We start from the raw sequence: 21,819 nt of genomic DNA on the forward strand, positions 1-21,819 counted from the left end.
CAATTTCAGGACGTATACAACTACCTGCTGATTTCTGTAATTTAGTGACGTCCAAAAATGAATTGATTGAAAAGTATTTCCGAATATTCTAAAAAATTATAAAAATAATAAATGGCTAAGTGAACGAGCGATTCTCGCACCCAAAAATATAGAGGTCCACGAAATCAACAATATCGTTTTGACCAAGATTCGAGACCAGGCAGTCCTTTACAAGTCAGTTGACACAGTTTTGGACCCAAATGAAGCGGTTAATTATCCATCTGAATTTTTAAATTCCATAGATCTTTCAGGGTTTCCACCACACGTGCTACAACTAAAAATAGGCGTACAAATAATACTTTTAAGAAATATCAACCCACCAAGGCTTTGCAATGGCACGCGACTTGCCGTAAAAAAAAACAATGGAAAACCTAATAGAGGCCACAATCTTGACAGGCCTTTTGAGGGTGAGGCTGTTCTTATTCCTCGCATTCCCTTGATTCCAACGGATCTGCCTTTTCAATTTAAAAGATTGCAATTCCCAATTCGATTAGCATTTGCAATCACCATTAACAAAGCTCAAGGTCAATCATTAGAAAAATGTGGTATAGATCTTAATACTGATTTTTTTTTTCCCATGGACAATTGTACGTTGCATGTTCGAGGGTCGGTAAACCTGACAATCTATTTATATGCAGCGACAATGAGACAGCGAAGAATGTTGTATATTCGCAAGTTTTACGCAGTTAATTTGTATTGTATCTATCTATCTATCTATCTATATAAAAACGAGTTGTGTGTATGTATGTTTGTTTGTTTGTAAAAAGAGCGTTTGCATACGACGTCATTATTAGTACATACGGCTTTGTATATGCACAGACAATGGGAAAGCCAAGAATGTTGTATATTCGCAATTTTTACGTAGTTTAACTCCTGCAGACGAAATGAATGCTTGCCTGAAAAATTCTAATTTATGGGCACACGTAAAAATATTAAAATTAACTACAAATATGCGTGTCCGATTGCAAAACGATGACTCTGGTCAAACATTTTCAGATCAATTGCTGGCAATTGGAAACGGAAAGCTCCCAGTAGTGGGAAAGCCAAAGATTTTGTATATTCGCAATTTTTACGTAGTTTGAAACACATATATAAATCTATCTATATTCACAGGTGGGACACAGGGACACAACTACAATGGCGCGTAACTAATAAGGCGCGTAACGACTTACGCACGCGGGGGGGGGGCTTGAGGGGGCGCGAATATATATATATATATATATATATATATATATATATATATATATATATATATATATATATATATATATATATATATATATATATATATTATATATATATATATATATATATATATATATATATAAATAAGTTGTCTGTCTGTGTGTCAGGTGACGTCATGTTTCTGTGTCGACTGACGTCATGTTTTCGACTGAGGAAATTACGAAATTACATTGGGACACAAATGACGACCAGGACACCGGCACATAGGGAATATAAATGACGACCGGGACACTCAAAGAGAAAGCGACCGGGACACAAGGAATGTTCAATTAGCAATCACCATCAACAAAACACCGTCAACAAACCATCACAAATGACGATTCGTTTTTGAAATGGTAAATGATGAAATAAATTTTTGTATTTTTCCCCTTTTTTTCTTTTTAGTTTTTTTTTGGTTTTTACATTTTTTAGTTTTTTTAGTTTTTTTTTTCTTTTTTCTTTTTAGTTTTTTTTATTTTTATTTTTTTAGTTTTGTTTTTCTCCTTTATTTTTATTTTTGTTTCCTTTTTTTAGTTTTTTTTATTTTTTAGTTTTTTTTAGTTTTTTAGCTTTTTTAGTTTTTTTATTAGTTTTTAGTTTGTTTTTTTCTTTTTAGTTTTTTTGTAGTTTTTACCTTTTTTTTTATTTTTTTTTTTACTTATGTCCTGGTCGTCATTTATACTCCCTGTGTCCCGGTCGTCATTTGTGATGGTTTGTTGACGGTGTTTTGTTGATGGTGATTGCTAATTGAACATTCCTTGTGTCCCGGTCGCTTTCTCTTTGAGTGTCCCGGTCGTCATTTATATTCCCTATGTGCCGGTGTCCTGGTCGTCATTTGTGTCCCAATGTAATTTCGTAATTTCGTCAGTCGAAAACATGACGTCAGTCGACACAGAAACATGACGTCACCTGACACACAGACAGACAACTTATTTATATATATATATATATATATATATATATATATATATATATATATATATATATATATATATATATATATATATATATATATATATATATATATATATATATATATCGCGCCCCCTCAAGCCCCCCCCCCGCGTGCGTAAGTCGTTACGCGCCTTATTAGTTACGCGCCATTGTAGTTGTGTCCCTGTGTCCCACCTGTGAATATAGATAGATTTATATATGTGTTTCAAACTACGTAAAAATTGCGAATATACAAAATCTTTGGCTTTCCCACTACTGGGAGCTTTCCGTTTCCCATTGCCAGCAATTGATCTGAAAATGTTTGACCAGAGTCATCGTTTTGCAATCGGACACGCATATTTGTAGTTAATTTTAATGTTTTTACGTGTGCCCATAAATTAGAATTTTTCAGGCAAGCATTCATTTCGTCTGCAGGAGTTAAACTACGTAAAAATTGCGAATATACAACATTCTTGGCTTTCCCATTGTCTGTGCATATACAAAGCCGTATGTACTAATAATGACGTCGTATGCAAACGCTCTTTTTACAAACAAACAAACATACATACACACAACTCGTTTTTATATAGATAGATAGATAGATAGATACAATACAAATTAACTGCGTAAAACTTGCGAATATACAACATTCTTCGCTGTCTCATTGTCGCTGCATATAAATAGATTGTCAGGTTTACCGACCCTCGAACATGCAACGTACAATTGTCCATGGGAAAAAAAAAATCAGTATTAAGATCTATACCACATTTTTCTAATGATTGACCTTGAGCTTTGTTAATGGTGATTGCAAATGCTAATCGAATTGGGAATTGCAATCTTTTAAATTGAAAAGGCAGATCCGTTGGAATCAAGGGAATGCGAGGAATAAGAACAGCCTCACCCTCAAAAGGCCTGTCAAGATTGTGGCCTCTATTAGGTTTTCCATTGTTTTTTTTACGGCAAGTCGCGTGCCATTGCAAAGCCTTGGTGGGTTGATATTTCTTAAAAGTATTATTTGTACGCCTATTTTTAGTTGTAGCACGTGTGGTGGAAACCCTGAAAGATCTATGGAATTTAAAAATTCAGATGGATAATTAACCGCTTCATTTGGGTCCAAAACTGTGTCAACTGACTTGTAAAGGACTGCCTGGTCTCGAATCTTGGTCAAAACGATATTGTTGATTTCGTGGACCTCTATATTTTTGGGTGCGAGAATCGCTCGTTCACTTAGCCATTTATTATTTTTATAATTTTTTAGAATATTCGGAAATACTTTTCAATCAATTCATTTTTGGACGTCACTAAATTACAGAAATCAGCAGGTAGTTGTATACGTCCTGAAATTGAGTCTACTGGGAGCTTTCCATTTCCAATTGCCAGCAATTGATCTGAAAATGTTTGACCAGAGTCATCTTTTTGCAATCGGACACGCATATTTGTAGTTAATTTTAATATTTTTACGTGTGCCCATAAATTAGAATTTTTCAGGCAAGCATTCATTTCGTCTGCAGGAGTTGATCTAGGTATTATAGGTAATGTTTGCCTGAAATCTCCCGCAAGCAATACTAATGTGCTGCCAAAGGGTTTTGACTTCCCTCGCAAATCTTTCAAGCATTGTTCCAGAGCCTCGAGCGATTTTTTGTGTGCCATTGTGCACTCATCCCAAATAATAAGTTTGCATTGCTGCAATACTTTACCCATCCCAGATGATTTGGAAATATTGCACGTGGGAGTTTCTGTAGAATGCAAATTCAGAGGTAATTTCAAAGCGGAATGAGCAGTTCTTCCACCAGGCAGCAATGTTGCGGCTATTCTGGACGACGCAATTGCCAACGCTATATCATTTTTTGATCGAATTGATGCCAGAATCAGTTTTATCACAAACGTTTTACCAGTACCTCCTGGCGCATCCAAAAAGAAAATTTCTCCAACGTTGTTATCGACACAATGCATTATCGTATCATAAATGTCTTTTTGTTCAGACGTTAACTTGGAAATGTTATTTTGTACATAAGACAATAGATCACTCGTACTGTAACTTTGTTCACGATCCAATTCTACACATGTCGAAACAGCAGCGATACGGTTAGGTGAAGGCATTCCCAAATCCTGAAGAGGTTTGTTTGCCATACGTACGCACAAATCTTCTATAATAACTAAAGTGTAGTTATAAATTTCTGATGTAAAATCAAAAGTCATATCTGACGTCTCTGACTGTTTTCGATGGAGTATATCTTCGGACATTTTTGACTTATATTTTTCCCATAACTCTGTAGGAGCTGATGGAGAGCAAGTTGTTAAAATAATGCCAAACAATGCACGAATTTGACTTGGGGTTGACGTTTCGCACGCGTCATTGATGCAGTTATCCCAGTGTTGGTCATTCTCCAATAAATTCAGAGCTTGGCATGCACTACGGTAAGTGTCATGTATAGTACCGTTTACAGTTCTCAAATACTCAAACGATGTCGGACCGGGTACATTCACCAAAAGCAGGCGTAGAAAGAAGCATTCATGTTGATTGGGGTGAACGGTGTAGTGTCTTCATATCGTGGTATCTTTGAAGATGGTAGGTTGGCTGTCGACTGACTTACCCTGTTTTCGACGTTCAAATACTTTAATTTTAGTATTCCACGTGCTTGAATACATTCGTTTTGAGCAGGTTCCTCGGGTGTTGCCCTTGTAGGTTCTTCAGTCATTTTACAATTAGAAATTTCTCTTTCAACGGTCTTCTTACAATTAAAAATTTGTCTTTGAACAATATTCTTAAATACCTGTGTCCTGGTCGTCATTTATATTCCCTGTGTCCCGATCGTCATTTGTGTCCCGGTATCCCAGTCTGTAATTTCTCTTTGAGTGTCCCGGTCGTTATTTATATTCCCTCTGTCCCGGTCGTCATTTGTGTCCCGGTCTGTAATTTTTCTTTGAGTGTTTTTTCTTTTTAGTATTTTTTAGTTTTTTACATTTTTTCTTTTTTCAGTTTTCTTTTTCTTCTTGATTTTTCAGCTTCACTATGAAATACATATCGCCGAACCTTTGTTTTTTTAACTAAAATCTAGTAGGCATTGATGACCTTATCCAAGTCAAAATCCCAAACCCAATCATCATCGCTATCATTTTCAGTTTTGATATGTTTTGACTCTCGCTGTCCAGGTGGATCTTCATCTAACTGCGCGGTTTTGCGTTCTTTAGCCTCAAGCCTGTTTCCTTGCTGTTCTTTTGATTCCTCGGCACGCTTTCTTTTCTGACTTTCGCTATCAGCAGCAAGTTTTTTGGCATAGACTCTTTAAGCATCTTCATCGGCTTTTGCCATTGTAAGTTCATCAGTCATTTTAAACTTAAACATTAATAGATTTCTACGTGAACATATGTCTTAAATATCTTTAATGACGTCGCCATCATAGCAAAAATGACGACAACTAACTTCATGACGTCAGTCGACACAGAAACATGACGTCACCTGACAGACAGACACACAGACAGACAACTTATTAGTTGTCAGACACACATAGATATATTATATATATAGATATATCTTTTAAATTGAACTACATATATATATATATATCTATATATATATATCTTCTATATATATAAAAATAAGTTGTCTGTCTGTCTGTCTGTGGATCAGGTGACGTCATGTTTCTGTGTCGGCTGACGTCATGAAATTAGTTGTCGTCATTTTTGCTATGACGGTGACGTCATTAATGGTATTTAAGACATGCGTTCACGGAAAAGTGTTTAATTGTAAAATGACTGAAGAACCTACAATGGCAACAGCCGAGGAAGCTGCTCAAAGAGTCTATGCCAAAAAACTTGCTGCTGATAGAGAAAGTAAGAAAAGAAAGCGTAACGAGGAATCACAAGAACAGCAAGAAAACAGGCTTGCGGCTAAAGAACGCAAAACCGCGCAGTTAGATGAAAATCCGCCTGGAAAGCGAGAGTCAAAACATATCAAAGACCGACACAGAGGGAATATAAATGACGACCAGGAACCTCAAAGAAAAATTACAGACTGGGACACCCGGACACAAATCACGACCGGGAACATAAATGACGACCGGGACGCAGGGACACAACTACAACGGGGACGCCGGGGGCACAGGCGGGATATATAATTGACGACTGAGACACAGGGATTGTTTGAATAGAAATTACAGACTGGGACACCGGGACACAAATGACGACCGGGACACTGGGACACAGGGAATATAAATGACGACCGGGACACTCAAAGAGAAAATACAAACTGGGACACCAGGACACAAATGACGACCGGGACACAGGGAATATAAATGCTATTTATATGCACAGACAATGGGACAGCGAAGAATGTTGTATATTCGCATGTTTTACGTAGTTAAAAAAATATATTTATATCTATCTCTATTCACAGGTGGGACACAGGGACACAGCTACAATGGCGCGTAACTAATATGGTGCTTAACGACTTACGCGCGCGGGGGGGCTTGGGGGGCGCGAAGCGCCCCACCAACTAGGTGTTGGGGTGGCGCGAAGCGCCACCCCAACAGCTAGTATCTATATATATATCTATATCTATATATCTGTATATATATATATATATATATATATATATATATATATATATATATCTATCTATATATATAAAAATAAGTTGTCTGTGTGTGGATCTGTGGATCAGGTGACGTCACCTGAAAAAACTGGATCAGGTGACGTCAAAACTGAAAAAACTAAAAAAAGGCAAAAACTACAAAAAAAACTAAAAACTAATAAAAAAAATAAAAAAGCTAAAAAACTAAAAAAACTAAAAAAAGGCAAAAACTACAAAAAAAAACTAAAAACTAATAAAAAAGCTAAAAAACTAAAAAAACTAAAAAAAGGCAAAAACTACAAAAAAAAAACTAAAAACTAATAAAAAAATGAAAAAGCTAAAAAACTAAAAAAACTAAAAAAAGGTAAAAAACTAAAAAAAAAACTACAAAAAAAACTAAAAACTAATAAAAAAAATAAAAAAGCTAAAAAACTAAAAAAAACTAAAAAAACTAAAAAAAGGTAAAAAACTAAAAAAACTAAAAACTAAAAAAAACTAAAAAAAAGGAAAAAACTGAAAAATAAGCTAAAATAAAGGTAAAAACCAATAAAAAACTAAAAAAAAACTGAAAAAACTAAAAAAAGGCAAAAACTACAAAAAAAACTAAAAACTAATAAAAAAAGTAAAAAAGCTAAAAAACTAAAAAAAATAAAAAAACTAAAAAAAGTTAAAAAACTAAAAAAATAAAAAATAACTAAAAAAAAGGAAAAAACTGAAAAATAAGCTAAAATAAAGGTAAAAACCAATAAAAAACTAAAAAGAAAAAAAGGAAAAAACTAAAAAAAAATTTCATCTAAAAAACTAAAAAAAACTAAAAAAGGTAAAAACTAAAAGAACTAAAAAAGAAAAAAATAAATGACGACACTCAAAGAGAAAGCGACCAGGACAAAAGGAATGTTCGATTAGCAATCAACAAAGCACCGGGACACAGGGAGTATAAATGACGACCAGGACATAAGTAAAAAAAAAAACTAACAAAACTAAAAAGAAGGTAAAAACTACAAAAAAACTAAAAAGAAAAAAAAACTAAAAACTAATAAAAAAACTAAAAAATCTAAAAATCTAAATAAACTAAAAAAGAAAAAAAAAGGAAAAAAATAAAGGAGAAAAACAAAACTAAAAAACGAATGTATATACAGACCGGGACACCGGGATACAAATGACGACCGGGACACAGGGAATATAAATGACGACCGGGACACAGGGACACAACTACAACGGGGACACCGGGGGAAACAGGGGGATATAAATGACGACCGGGACACCGGGACAGGGAATGGTCGATTAGCAATCACCATCAACAAAGCTCAAGGGCAATCATTAGAATCATGAGGTATAGATCTGAATACAGATTGTTTTCCCATGGACCATTATATGTTGCATGTTCAAGAGTCGGTAAACCTGACAATCTATTTATATGCAAAGACAATGGGACAGCAAAGAATGTTGTATATTCGCAAGTTTTACGTAGTTAAAACCATATATATATATATATATATATATATATATATATATATATATATATATATATATATATATATATATATATATATATATATATATATATATATATATATATATATATATATATATATATATATATATATATATATATCTATCTATATTCACAGGTGGGACATAGGGACACAACTACAATGGCGCGTAACTATTATGGCGCGTAACGACTTACGCGCGCGGGGGGGCTTGGGGGGTTGTTGCGAAGCGCCCCCACCAACTAGGTGTTGGGGTGGCGCGAAGCGCCACCCCAACAGCTAGTATATATATATATATATATATATATATATATATATATATATATATATATATATATATATATATATATATCTATATATCTATATATCTATATATATATATATATATATATATATATATATATATATATATATATATATATATATATATATATATATATATATATATATATATATATATATATATATATATATATATATATATATATATATATATATATATATATATATATATATATATATATATATATATATCTAAATCCGACGGCCGGACTTTGTCGAAAATGACCGCATGGAGGTATGGCTTCCAAATCACTCTTTTCACACCAGGCAGCCCTATGGATACTTTGCTGGTTCAAACATCTTCTGGGGCTACCTGCCGACACTCCAATATGGATTCTTTATGACCTCCTGGAGCTCTTAGACCAGGCTTAAATTCTGCTGTCAGATGCGAAGGCCCTTGCTACTGACCGCCCCAAGTGGAGAAGACTGATGACGCTCTCAACACCATCCCGGCATCAGGGTTAAGTAAGTAAATTACAACAGGCAAATTTGAAAAACAACACTCAGTATTTACAGGCTCGTTTTTAACCAATGAATAACCACAAGATATGTATAAAAAAAATTATATTTCTTTAAATCCATTAGGTGACATGAAAAATAATGCATGTGAGAGATAGAAAGAGGGAGAGAACTGTTCTTCAAAATATAATAGTCTTGTATTCTTGAAAAGCCACTTATTATAAATGGGATATAAAATCACTAATATTATTACAATTCTTGTTAAATTATTTGAAGTTATCCTTTTTAGACACAAAGTATGTATCAAAATTTTTTTATGTCTATTTAAAAAAGGTTGACGCTTATAAAATCTTTGAAAATAGTGGGAGAAAAAATAATGGAGTGAACTAGTATTCGAATATAATAGTCTTTTAAAAGGTTCTTGAAAAGTTACTTTTTATAGTTAAGTTTTTCTTTAGACTGCTACTTTTCAAAACCAATAGCAACCGTTATACTCTTTTAAGTTAGAAAAATGATGCATTAATACTGCCTTCATTTTAAAAATTATCTTGCAATAGTCAGGTTGAACCACAGTTTACTGAGTTTCCTGGCACAATATTAATCACTTCACTTAACAAAGTACACATGAAGCTTTCATTTAGCTATTTAAAAATAATTGGTTTAACCTTTGAAAATATACGAAGAAATGTATAAATAGAAAACTTTATATAAATTACCATAAACTTTTTAAATCAGCCGAAGAAAAAAAAAACACAGACAAGAAATGTAAAGGAGCTTCATGTTGTAAGTTCCTCACCAAATGTGTAAGATTTTTTTTTTTCATTAACTTCCAATGCAGATACGTGTGTAGCTAGAATATATCTTCTGTGTCGTGTTCCTGATTAAGTAAACCCGAGACACCTCTTCGTAGGTTAAGAGCTAATACCTGAAATCTGAATACATGTGTAACGAGTAGATAATGGAGAAAGTAAGACTAACTCAACAAAGTGAGACTAATAACTGTGAAAGTGAGACTAACTCAACAAAGTGAGACTCAGCAAAGTGAGACTAATAAATGAAAAAGTATGGAGTAAAACTTGACAGTTTATTCTAATACCTCTGTTAACCAGTACATAGCAAATCTTAATGTCAAAATCCCCTCTGCCTACGAAAAAATCAGTGCATCCATATAAAACCTTTAATCTAACCACAAAAGGCTAGAATTCTTTTTCGGTGTCATATTCAAACGAAAATCTATCTATATATATAAAAATAAGTTGTCTGTGTGTGGATCTGTGGATCTGTGGATCAGGTGACGTCATGTTTGTTCGCATATGACGTCTGAATTATTTCACACTAATACAAAAGAAGAAAAAAACTAAAAAAGGTAAAAACTACAAAAAAAACTAAAAAGAAAAAAAAACTATAAAAGCTAAAAAACTAAAAAAAACTAAAAAAAGGTAAAAATCTAATAATTAAAAAAACTGAAAAAAATAAAAAAAGGCAAAAACTACAAAAAAAATAAAAACTAATAAAAAAACTAAAAAAGCTAAAAAACTAAAAAAAACTAAAAAAAACTAAAAAAAGGTAAAAAACTAAAAAAAACTAAAAACTAAAAAAGAAAAAAACTAAAAAAAAGGAAAAAACTGAAAAATAAAAGAGAAAAAGAAAACTAAAAAAATATGAATAAATATATATAAAAATAAGTTGTTTGTGGGTTATGTCTGTCTGTCTGTCTGTCGAGTGACGTCGTGTTTGTCCGCATATGACGTCTGAATTATTTCACACTAATACAAAAGAAGAAAAAAAACTAAAAAAGGTAAAAACTACAAAAAAAACCGGGACACCGGGATACAAATGACGACCGGACACAGGGAATATAAATGACGACCGGGACACAGGGACACAACTACAATGGGGACGCCGGGGGGCACAGGGGGATATAAATGACGACCGGGACACCGGGACACAAGGAATATAAATGACGCCCGGGACACTCAAAGAGAAATCACAGACTGGAACACCGGGACACAAATGACGACCGGGACACAGGGAATATAAATGACGACCGGGACACAGGGACATAACTACAAAGGGGACGCCGGGGTGCACAGGGGGATATATAAATGACGATGGCGACTCAGGGAATGGTCGATTAGCAATCACCATCAACAAAGCTCAAGGGCAATCATTAGAATCATGAGGTATAGATCTGAATACGGATTGTTTTCCCATGGACCATTATATGTTGCATGTTCAAGAGTCGGTAAACCTGACAATCTATTTATATGCACAGACAATGGGACAGCAAAGAATGTTGTATATTCGCAAGTTTTACGTAGTTAAAAACATATATATATATATATATATATATATATATATATATATATATATATATATATATATATATATATATATATATATATATATATATATATATATATATATATATATATATATATATATATATATATATATATATATATATATATATATATATATATATATATATATATATATATATATATATATATATCTTTCTATATTCACAGGTGGGACATAGGGACACAACTACAATGGCGCGTAACTAATATGGCGCGTAACGACTTACGCGCGCGGGGGGGCTTGGGGGGGGGGCGAAGCGCCCCCACCAACTAGGTGTTGGGGTGGCGCGAAGCGCCACCCCAACAGCTAGTATATATAAATAAAAATAAGTTGCCTGTATGTCTGTGTGTCGAGTGACGTCATGTTTGTGTGTCGACTGACGTCATGTTTGTCGACTGACGAAATTACAGACCGGGACATCGGGACACAAATGACGACCGGGACATTGGGACATAGGGAATATAAATGACGACCGGGACACAAAAAGAGAAATTAAAGACCGGGACACCGGAACACAAATGACGACCGGGACAAAAATGACTACCGGGACACTGGGACACAGTGAATATAAATGACGACCGCGACACTCAAAGAGAAATTACAGACTGGGACACCGGGACACAAATGACGACCGGGACACAGGGAAACAACAACAACGGGGGCGCCGGGGGCACAGGGGGATATATAAATGACGACAGGGACACAGGGAATGTTCGATAACTATATTAACGGCGTCGTGGTGACCTTATCAACGTGTTCCATGATTCTAATCCATTTTTCAAATGCAGTCACTATCACATAACCCACCAACACCAAAACAAACTGTACCCCCCAAAATCAAATAACAAATAGGGCAATGTTCATTTTTCAGTAGGGTCGTTTCACCTTGGAATAGTTTACCCGTTGGAGTCGTGAAAGCTGAAAATGTGCTGATATTTAAACATTCTTTAGTGGAGACACCTTTCTATTTATGAGTTTTTTATGTTTAGTTACTAGTTATAAGTTAATCTTTTGGTTAAGAATTTTTGTTTGAGTTTATGACTTTGAGTTTTGGATATAAGTTTTTTTTTCTAACATATCTTCTTCTAATATTCATAAGTGCTGATAGTGTTGCTAAATAGCTTATTTCTTGTTTTGTGTCTATAGCGACAAGTATTATTGCTTACTGTTTGATGTATTAATAATTAAATTAGTTAAACACCTTTTTCTCAAGCTCTTTTATTTAAAGTTTATTTATTTTAACTAATCTACATATTTTACTTAGAATTTCAAACAATTATTTTCTAAAAATTATTCTTTGCCTTAGTTCTATCGTTACATATGTCAAGATAATTCCTATAGTACCTGAAACTCCATATAAGTTAACTTGCCCTTTTTAAGTTCTAATGTCGCCCTTTGCAATCTTGTCCAGCCTACACACTATCTACTTTATCAATTAAATTGAAGACAAAGATTGAAGTAAATAACGGGACTCTCTTAAAGTACTGATGACATTTAAATATTGATTTTATGTGACCTCTTTAATTGACACAACAATGTAAACATTGTTGCCTTTGCATTGGTCTCATACAAATACCTTTTTTTGTCAAAATTAAATTCAGAAAAGTGGTTTTTCAAATGAAAACAAGGAGAAACATTGAAACTTAAGACGAACAGAAATTATTCTGCATATGAAGGGGCTACCCCTCTCCACTCCTCGCTCGTGACGCTAAAATCTTAGGGCTATTTAAAAATACTTATCATTCAAATTCGAAGGTTAATGTGTTGGAGGAATCGTTCTTAAGGAATTGGGACAAAAAGTCGAGCTTTAGCGTAAACAGTAAGGTTTTTAGGAGTGAGTATCCCCCCCTATATGGAATAACTTCTGTAAATTCTAATATTTAATATCACTCCTTATTTCATTTGGAAAAACTTGTTTTTTTTTAAAATTTCTGATCGTTTTTCAAATCATGCACAGGCCTAACCAAGATGAAACTAGATGAGAAACTAATTCCAGGTTTATAGCTGTTGATGAATTTGACATATCTGGAATCAGCACAATAAGCCAATTTTCTTATGCATCAGTTGCTGTTAAATTGTTTTTTTTTTTATTTTAAAGTTTCGGTTCCTATTGTCTTGAGTCACTCCTTACGATATTTTTCTATTGCTTTTAGCTTAAACGCTAAAATATGAGGTATTCATTACTTTTTTTATCTATTCACTTCGGCATTCATTTAATAGAATTTATTGCAATATCAGTTTTGTTTTATGTATATAACTAACACATATTGAATATATATCAGTTGTGTTTTCTTGATGAAACACTTATTTCTGCCGATATTGCCGATATCTGGCTTCAAGGAGTTCCTTTAATTTAATTAAAGGAGGAAAAAATAAATACTATAAAACAGATGAAGAAGCTAATAAATATAAATAATAAATAAATAAAATAAATAAATAAAATAAAATAAATAAACGAGGAAAACGAATTAAAGGAGGAAAAAAGTGAGTCAACTGCAATCTATTGTATAGCGTCAAAGTGTGCATTTCTTTTCTGCAGTCAGGCTTCACATGATCTAAAAGATGTCCATGATGTCCGTTGTTCTATGCATCACTGCTGCGACAATTTCAAGTTCTATCTATTTAAGTGGAGTTTGCCAATAACTAATCGGCTCGTACGAAATGTGAGTACTTTAAAGTCAGCTTCCCTTCTCCAACTCCCCTCCCTTATCGAAAATATAAGACTATTTGATATTTTCAATGACGGTGTCTATTTTAATGTCATTCACTTTTTTAAAGCCCTTTTCTGATTTTCAAAGAAGTTTTTTTAAGCAGTTTAAAAGGTATTTAATTTTCCTTCTAAATTAAATCCTTTAATCCTTTTTACAAATGTGATTTTATCTCACTTTCTAAATCTATTAAGAAAGAAAGATGCAATGTTTTACTTATTAAGGACGATATAACGCCAAAAATTTTTGGCCACAGATATTTAGTTTTGGTCATCTAAACGCTGCTAGATTAACAACTCTACTGTTTTTTTTTAACTTTGCTGCACTTTACTTTACTGTACACAACTTTACTGTTTGTGGCCGTACAAAAAATCAGGAACAGACCATCATATTCAGGAAGGTGAGGTCTGTAATATTCAAGACAATGAAGAAGGCTGAAAAAATCTGTTTTGGAAATTTCTGTTCAAAGAGGAAAAATCTTGTTTATAAGAAGAGATTTAACTCCAGAATTAAAAATACTGCCATTGAGTAAGTGCTTTTAATAAACAGCTGCATTATTCAATCTGGGAAACACTAAATGAATCATGGATTTTGGAAGAGTCAATATTTTTACCATAGCCTCCTAGGACCGGCCATCCAACCCATTGGACTTTTGCTTCATAATTTTTATGGCCAAGCTGAGTCAAGTCCGGTCTCAGCGATGGCACAGCTCATAAGAAGACACTTCCAGAGCCATATGTGATCTTTTTCAGTTCTAAAAAATGGCGTAGAACTTGCAAACAAACTTGTGTGTTAAGTCTCGACGTCGAAGCAGGGACCGAGGTAAGAAAATTTTGAAAAAAAAATATTTTAGTACATTTTTGGGGGTGCAAAAACTCTGGCAAGTACAATTGAGACTAGGCTTCTGCTCTAGGTCAAGAACGTTGATATTTTACACATATAGCCCCATTTATTGGTAAATGGTTTGCTTGTCCAGTCGACAGGACGTTCGGTTTGAACACAAAAGTGCAACCAGCTGGACTGTTTCGTTTTTTTTTTTTTTTTTTTTTAAGAATTTTGAGGTTCCTGCTGATCGAAATGAAGTACTGGAAGACCAAGGCAGGGTCCTTAACCCATAGGCACCACATTAGGATTGCATTTGTCCTTTTTAGCTTAATGGCAACCATGTTGACGCCCGAAACCTTCACGTAAATTATTAAAGCAGCCAATCAGAGTCGACAGAACCGGATGACGTGTTTACTTAAAGCATGGGTGGGCAAATGAACCGAAGTAGTTCCAATGGAAACTCCGCCTTGAGAGTTCTATTTTTGGTGACTTTAGTATGTATACAGGGTGGATGTATGTAACTTAGCTGAACCAGATTTCGTTCTTTTTGTTCTTGCTGATAAGTAATCTGAATCCAGTTTTCTGTCGCCTAAATTTGCCTTTTTTTGTCGTTTCGGTTAAGGACGCACTGTCATTGCTTGATGATAATGACCTCTGTGACTTAGAAGACAGCGAAGACGAGGAATCGAAAACTACCCGGAGTGTCCTGTTCGTTTCTGCACAGGCTGAGATGCTATCAGACACTGGTGAAGAGCCATTTATTGAAAATTAGAGCATCAGGAACTTCGATGTTCTTTTTGTTGATGAAAAGGAACATCCTTCAGCTTTCAGCGTGCATGACAAACCAGGTATTCCAAGTAATGGTGCATTTGAGACTAGGTCTGCAAAATACGCCACCCACTTAGAAAGTGGAGACAATCATCCTCACTTACCAACCCCTTCCAGTATCTTTCAACGACTACTGATGACATTTTTCCAAGGACTAAATGTAAACTGCATCAATATTTGCATGAATACTTTCCAGATAGTCTGTTTGACGAAATGACATCTGCTGTAACTACCATTAACTGAAATAAAATTTGGGCAAATCTCTTACGGTATCGTCTTCTAGAGTGAAGGTTTTTTGGTGTGTCAATTATTGTGAGTAACCTGACGTTCCCGAGAATACGTATGTATTGGAGCGACAATTTCAAAGTACCTGTTGGCTGCCAAAACATGTTTCTAGACATATTTTTTCAAGTAACAGAATTTAAAGTTCCTCGCTTATGACAATGTCAGGTCAGAGGCAAAGACGACAGGTTGCTTGTGGAAAGTCAAGCCTCTACTAGAAGCAGTTCGCCAACCGTGTTTGAAACTGGAGCGAAAGCAATTTCTGAGTTTAGATGATCAGATTATCTTGATTGTGGGAAAGGTGTAATCTGAAACAGCATGTTCTTAACAAACCTAATCTCCTTGGACTGAAGAATTTCGTGCTGGCTGGATCCTCAAGCCTGGTATGTGGTTTTGCGATCTACCAGGGAAAAACCGTTTACCACCAGACCTGCAAAACAGGGGATTAAGAACTCAAGCTGTTCTTCACCTTTTGAGGTAGGCGAAAGAGGGCTCTTACCTCTATTGGTATAGGTAGTTCACCAGCATCCAGCTGTTAGAAGAGCTTACAACTGCCAAAGTAAATGCAACCCGGACGCTTATGAAGCACCGTCTGGAAGGTATCCCAGTAAAAAACGGAAGAAATCTGTAGTTCCTTGGGAGAGGCATGTCTTTTTGCTTTGTCAAAGAAAATAACGATATTGCAATAACTCAGTGGTTTGATAGTAAACCTATCTTTCTTGCCTTTAATTGTCATGTAAAAGAATCTGAAGTTCCAGTGATGAGGTATGACAAAACTCTGCATGAATACATTGAGGTGCCAAGCCCTCAAGCTGTCTGCGAATATAACAAGTACATGGGGGACGTGGCCATGCGTGATAAAATGATCAGCTATAATCGCTTTAGTAAACTCACAAGAAAATGGACAATCCGCGTCCTACATCCTTTTATCGACCTTATACTGTCCAGCGCTTGGCTCCTGTGTTGAAAAGATGCAAAAGCAGCCAAGAACAGGTACAAACAAATACTGTACTTCAGATTTCATGTTGGAGATTACTTTTCTTTCGAAGCATATCGTGTGGCGTCAAATAGCTTCGTAGAGCCGGACTACGAAAATTACCTTGAAGATGAGGAGTATGAAGGTGGATCCAGTAAGAGGAGACGGCAATGTTTACTGCCGCTACACAATGAAAGGACGGTCGGTGTTGAGCATTTGCCAAGATTTGATGCTACTCTGAAAAAATCGGAAAGGTGTCGCTTACCCGGTTGTGAGGAAAAACCTCAAAGATTCTCTGAGCAGTGCCAGCTATTCTTGTGGACGTACATTATATTCTTTTATTCTTGTGGACTTAATGCCAGCTATTCAAAGACATACGCGGTTTTTTTTTTTACTGTGTTCCACAGTTTAAAAGAAGATAAAATTCGAATATTTTTACTCTTTTCTAGCATTTTATAACCGACAATTTTGAAATAAAATCATAGAGGCAAGCGTGAGTTGCCGAGTTTGATTTTTTTGCCAGAAATTCTTTGTAGATATCTAACAACAAGAATATGTAATAGTAGTTTCGTAGTCAACTTTTTGGTTTACTAAGAATCCATTCGTCAGAAAAAAACGTTCAAAGTTAACTAAGAATTCCAAAAATCGGCAAAATCTACGGTACTTGTTAATTAAATGAAACACCCAAAAAGTGAAGTTGGGTTAATCTTAATTATTATGACCTTCATATAACCTTTATTTTATTTAATAATGTAATTTGGGCTTTATGTTTGCAATATTAGAGGGGGGATAAACTATTCAGACAGCACCCCTAACATAACGCAACCCCCTCCCTCCTAATATGCAAATATATAGCCCAAATTATACAAGTCCAATGCCTTCACTACTGTCACCCATCATTTGTTTTTGTGGCTATGAAACGCGTTTTCTGAGATCTAGCCTAAGCGTAATTCTAGAGTACGTTTCGTTTAATTAACGAATACCAAATGTACTTATCAGTTAACTAATACAGTAAAACGAACGAGGCTCTGGCCAATTTTTGGCCATTTACCGGCTGCTAAACCAGGTCGGTCGTTCCCAAATGGGACGGAATGAGGTCTTAAGAAGCTTTAGAGAAAATCTGATTTTTATTAGAGGAATTACAGAGTGCAGCTTTAAACACAATGAAGTGGAGGAACAGCATGGGCAGCTATGTTGGTCTCAAGTGGCTTGATACTGCAAAAATTTTATCTGGACATTTTCTGATTATTTGAAGTTTATTTGAAGATAATCTGGTTGTTAGATTATTCTTACATTGTTTTTAGAAAGGTTAAAATGGTTATACCACATTTCACGGATTAAGGACGATTGATAGATTAAGAGATTGCCAACAATTGTGGTTTTCATCCATCTATCGGCTGCTGAACTAAGCATGTTGTCCCCAAATGGGACGGTAAGAGGTCGTAAGAAGAATTAGAGGAAATTTCATTTTCATTGGGAGAAATAAGAGCATAGCCTTAAACATAGCCTTAAACAAAATGAAGTGGAGCAACAGTGTCCCCAGCTGTGTTGTTGGCCTCTGGTGGCCTGGTAGGCTACTGTAAGAAGTTTTTAGTTGTAGTAGCAGTAGGATAAAAATATGTTAACATTTTTTAACGTTAATATTTAATATTTTATTTTATGTTAATATTTGCTGTTTCACTCTTGGTCGTGTTATGCATTTTCACGCTTCTTAATATATTGCCAAAAATTGATTGTTAACCTGTTTTCAAAGAGAGGATGAACCAGGTAATGTAGATAAGGAGGGTTGAAGTGGGATTGATAATACATTGCCTTGCTGATAGTCACTTAGCGAACAGCTTATTAAAAGTTCTTCTGAAAATTATACAGTAAATTAAAAATTGTAAAATACGATCTTAAGAGGAACAGCGACCTAGTATAATAAGTTTTAACATATTTGGATTTTGTCACTGCAGTAACTAACAAGTTCTTGCTGCACTAGGCTGCCTGAGGCCAACACAGCTCCAGGCCAACACAGGCCAACACAGCTCCAGGCCAACACAGGCCACCACAGCTCATCCTACCGTTGATTGCAGCTCAGCAAACAGATTTTGGCAACTATTTTTGAACTTTAAAATTGCCAGATATAGTAGTGGCCAATTGTAACTTTTTCTTTTTAATTTCGAATTTCCCGTATTGAGCTCAAATTGTCATTGGTATTTTACTTCCTTTAAGTGATATTATCTAGTTGTTTGATTGCTCTTATACTTAAATCCCCTTGTTAATTCTCTTTTTCTTCTTTTAAATCTGAATTCAGGACTTTATTTCCTTCCGTTCCTATCATCTTGTGTATCGGTGATCTTAATCATCATCATCATCATTTTATTTATAACCCGTCACAAAAAACTAGGCAGAAAGACTAGAAAAAGAAAGAGTAAAAATCAAGAAAAGAAAAAACGAAAAGCGACAATAGAAATAAAAACACTTTGACAACTACAAACAAGGGACAAACAGAAATAACCAAAGATGGGAAGACTTCTGGCATTTGGTAGTGAGATCCCATATGTGCTTCTCAATAACTCCAGCTGGGTTTACCAATTGAATTTTTTTTTTTCAGAAAAGAGTTACTTGTTCAAGTTGGAAGTTCTATTACGTACTTTGTACTCTACTTAGATACGAAACGTTTATGCCAAGGAGGCATATACTTACTTACATCTACAATAATGTAAACGATTAATCTTTTTTTGCTAAAAATTACTCAACTTTTTCTTGTTTCTAATCGAATGTTTTTTCCTATTGACGTCACGGTAGCCTTATCTGTCAAAATTCACATTCCGTAAAGTATTACAAAAGCTGTCCTTTTGTTTACATCAAGATTATAGATTTCTTGATGATTGAAAGAATTTTGTTTTTTTAAGAAACGAAAATAATGAAATGACTATTTGTCTTTGACTTTAATTGATTCCATTTAAGGCTAAAGTAAAGAGCAATGGACTTGGGATGAAACGTAGGTAACTTGTATATAAGCTGCTATAGTTCAATTTCAATTTTTAAAGAAGTTCTTCCTCCTGAAATCGAAGAATGCTTATCCTAATCCATCTCTGTTTATTCAACTGTTTAAGATGATAACGCATGAGCCAAACTAGAGTGACATCTACGGAAGAACACGGAGTTATTTTTGACTAAGATATAGCTAGACTTCGGAGAACTTCAAGCTCAATTTTCGTGGTGGCAGCAATAGCTGTAACCTAGTACTAACGTAATACTAAAGTAGCCACAGGTAAGATTAGAAAATAGCTGTGACTCTAGTCTAGTTTGCGCATAGATCAAATCCGTTGACTTTCGTAAAATAATACAATCTTGACGATTAGCCAAGACCAGGGTATCCACGGAGGTTACATTCTTAACATTTTTATTTAGTTTTTAATGGATAGTTGGTATTGACGACACGGTCTTGAAAACGCCAAGGTTATGTTAGGATTTAAAAAATCAATTTAAATCAATTGTTTTTCCTATGAAATATCAACTTTTTTACGTTCGATTTCAAACAAAGTGTTTTATTTATACAAACAAGTGAAATGACATTTTTATACAATCCAAAAAAGGGCTTATGCCAGATTTGGCTCTCGCCAGGACTATCTGTCTTGGCTTTTTCTACAATTAGCCATGGCTTGATTCCCGCAACTACTTGATTTTAATCAACTTGATTTTGATATTTCATCCCTTAGTTCTATGACTACCTACCTTAGTTCTTCTCTAGGAATGATAAATGGACTGATGGATGATAGACTTATCTATCAACAAGTGCAATGACACATTTTTATACAATCATAAAAAGGGCTTATGCCAGATTTGCCTCTCACCGGACTATTTGTCTCGGATTTATCTACAATTAGCCATGGCTTGATGCGCAACTACTTGATCTGAATAAAAATCAACGGACATACGTAATAAGTATTTAGACAACGGACGCAGAAAGTATTTTTGAAAGGTAATTTTTTTTAATAAGAGATTATAAGGTAGAGAGCGCATCAGTGTTTAGGTTAAAGTGAAGTTTGTATCCCTTTCCGAGGGAAACATTATGCTACTACACTTTTGCTTCATTAAACTAGAAAATGTCTCCATACGTTTGTCTCATATTTGATTTACAGAATCACTTCCAGCTTAACTGTATACCACCCCGATTGCTAAATGCTTGAATAAATGTAGTACCTGCTTTTTCTACAATAGAACTCAAACTGGCATATCTGTGTTTTGTGCGGCCATTACTTGAGAAAGTATGTCTGGTCTGGGGCCCTCAAGTGCGCAATACAGAATACCTCAGTAGTGACATCGAAAGTATACAGAAGCATGCTGTAAGAATCATACTCGGTGTCGGAGTGTCTAAAAATGTCCTCCCACAGTGAGCGCAGATTCAAACCTATTCTTAAGATTGGAAACTCATTACTCGCAGGTCAGGAGCATTGTTCGCTGCCTCTGCCTCCTCGTGCAAAGGGTCTGGCTACCCACAGAAGCAAATCGATCCTTTGAGATGCCGTACAAATCGTTTTACGAGCTTTTTTGTTCTTTTTTTGTCAGTGCATCTAATCGTTCGTAATTTATTAACCTTGTAATTCATTGATGTTAAAGAAACAGTGTAATTTAGTTGCGGCCTACTCCAAAGTTATGAGAACTTTTTTTCTTAAATGAATCTTTAGAGATAGTAGCTTTAAAACTGTGTCCAGCTAGTTTTATCCCAAAAAATGTCCCTGGGTCTCACATATTTGATCTAAGATGCTTAAATCATTTTAAGGT

The sequence above is a fragment of the Artemia franciscana genome, chromosome 12, assembly GCF_032884065.1.
Source record: "Artemia franciscana chromosome 12, ASM3288406v1, whole genome shotgun sequence".
Taxonomy (NCBI): domain Eukaryota; kingdom Metazoa; phylum Arthropoda; class Branchiopoda; order Anostraca; family Artemiidae; genus Artemia; species Artemia franciscana.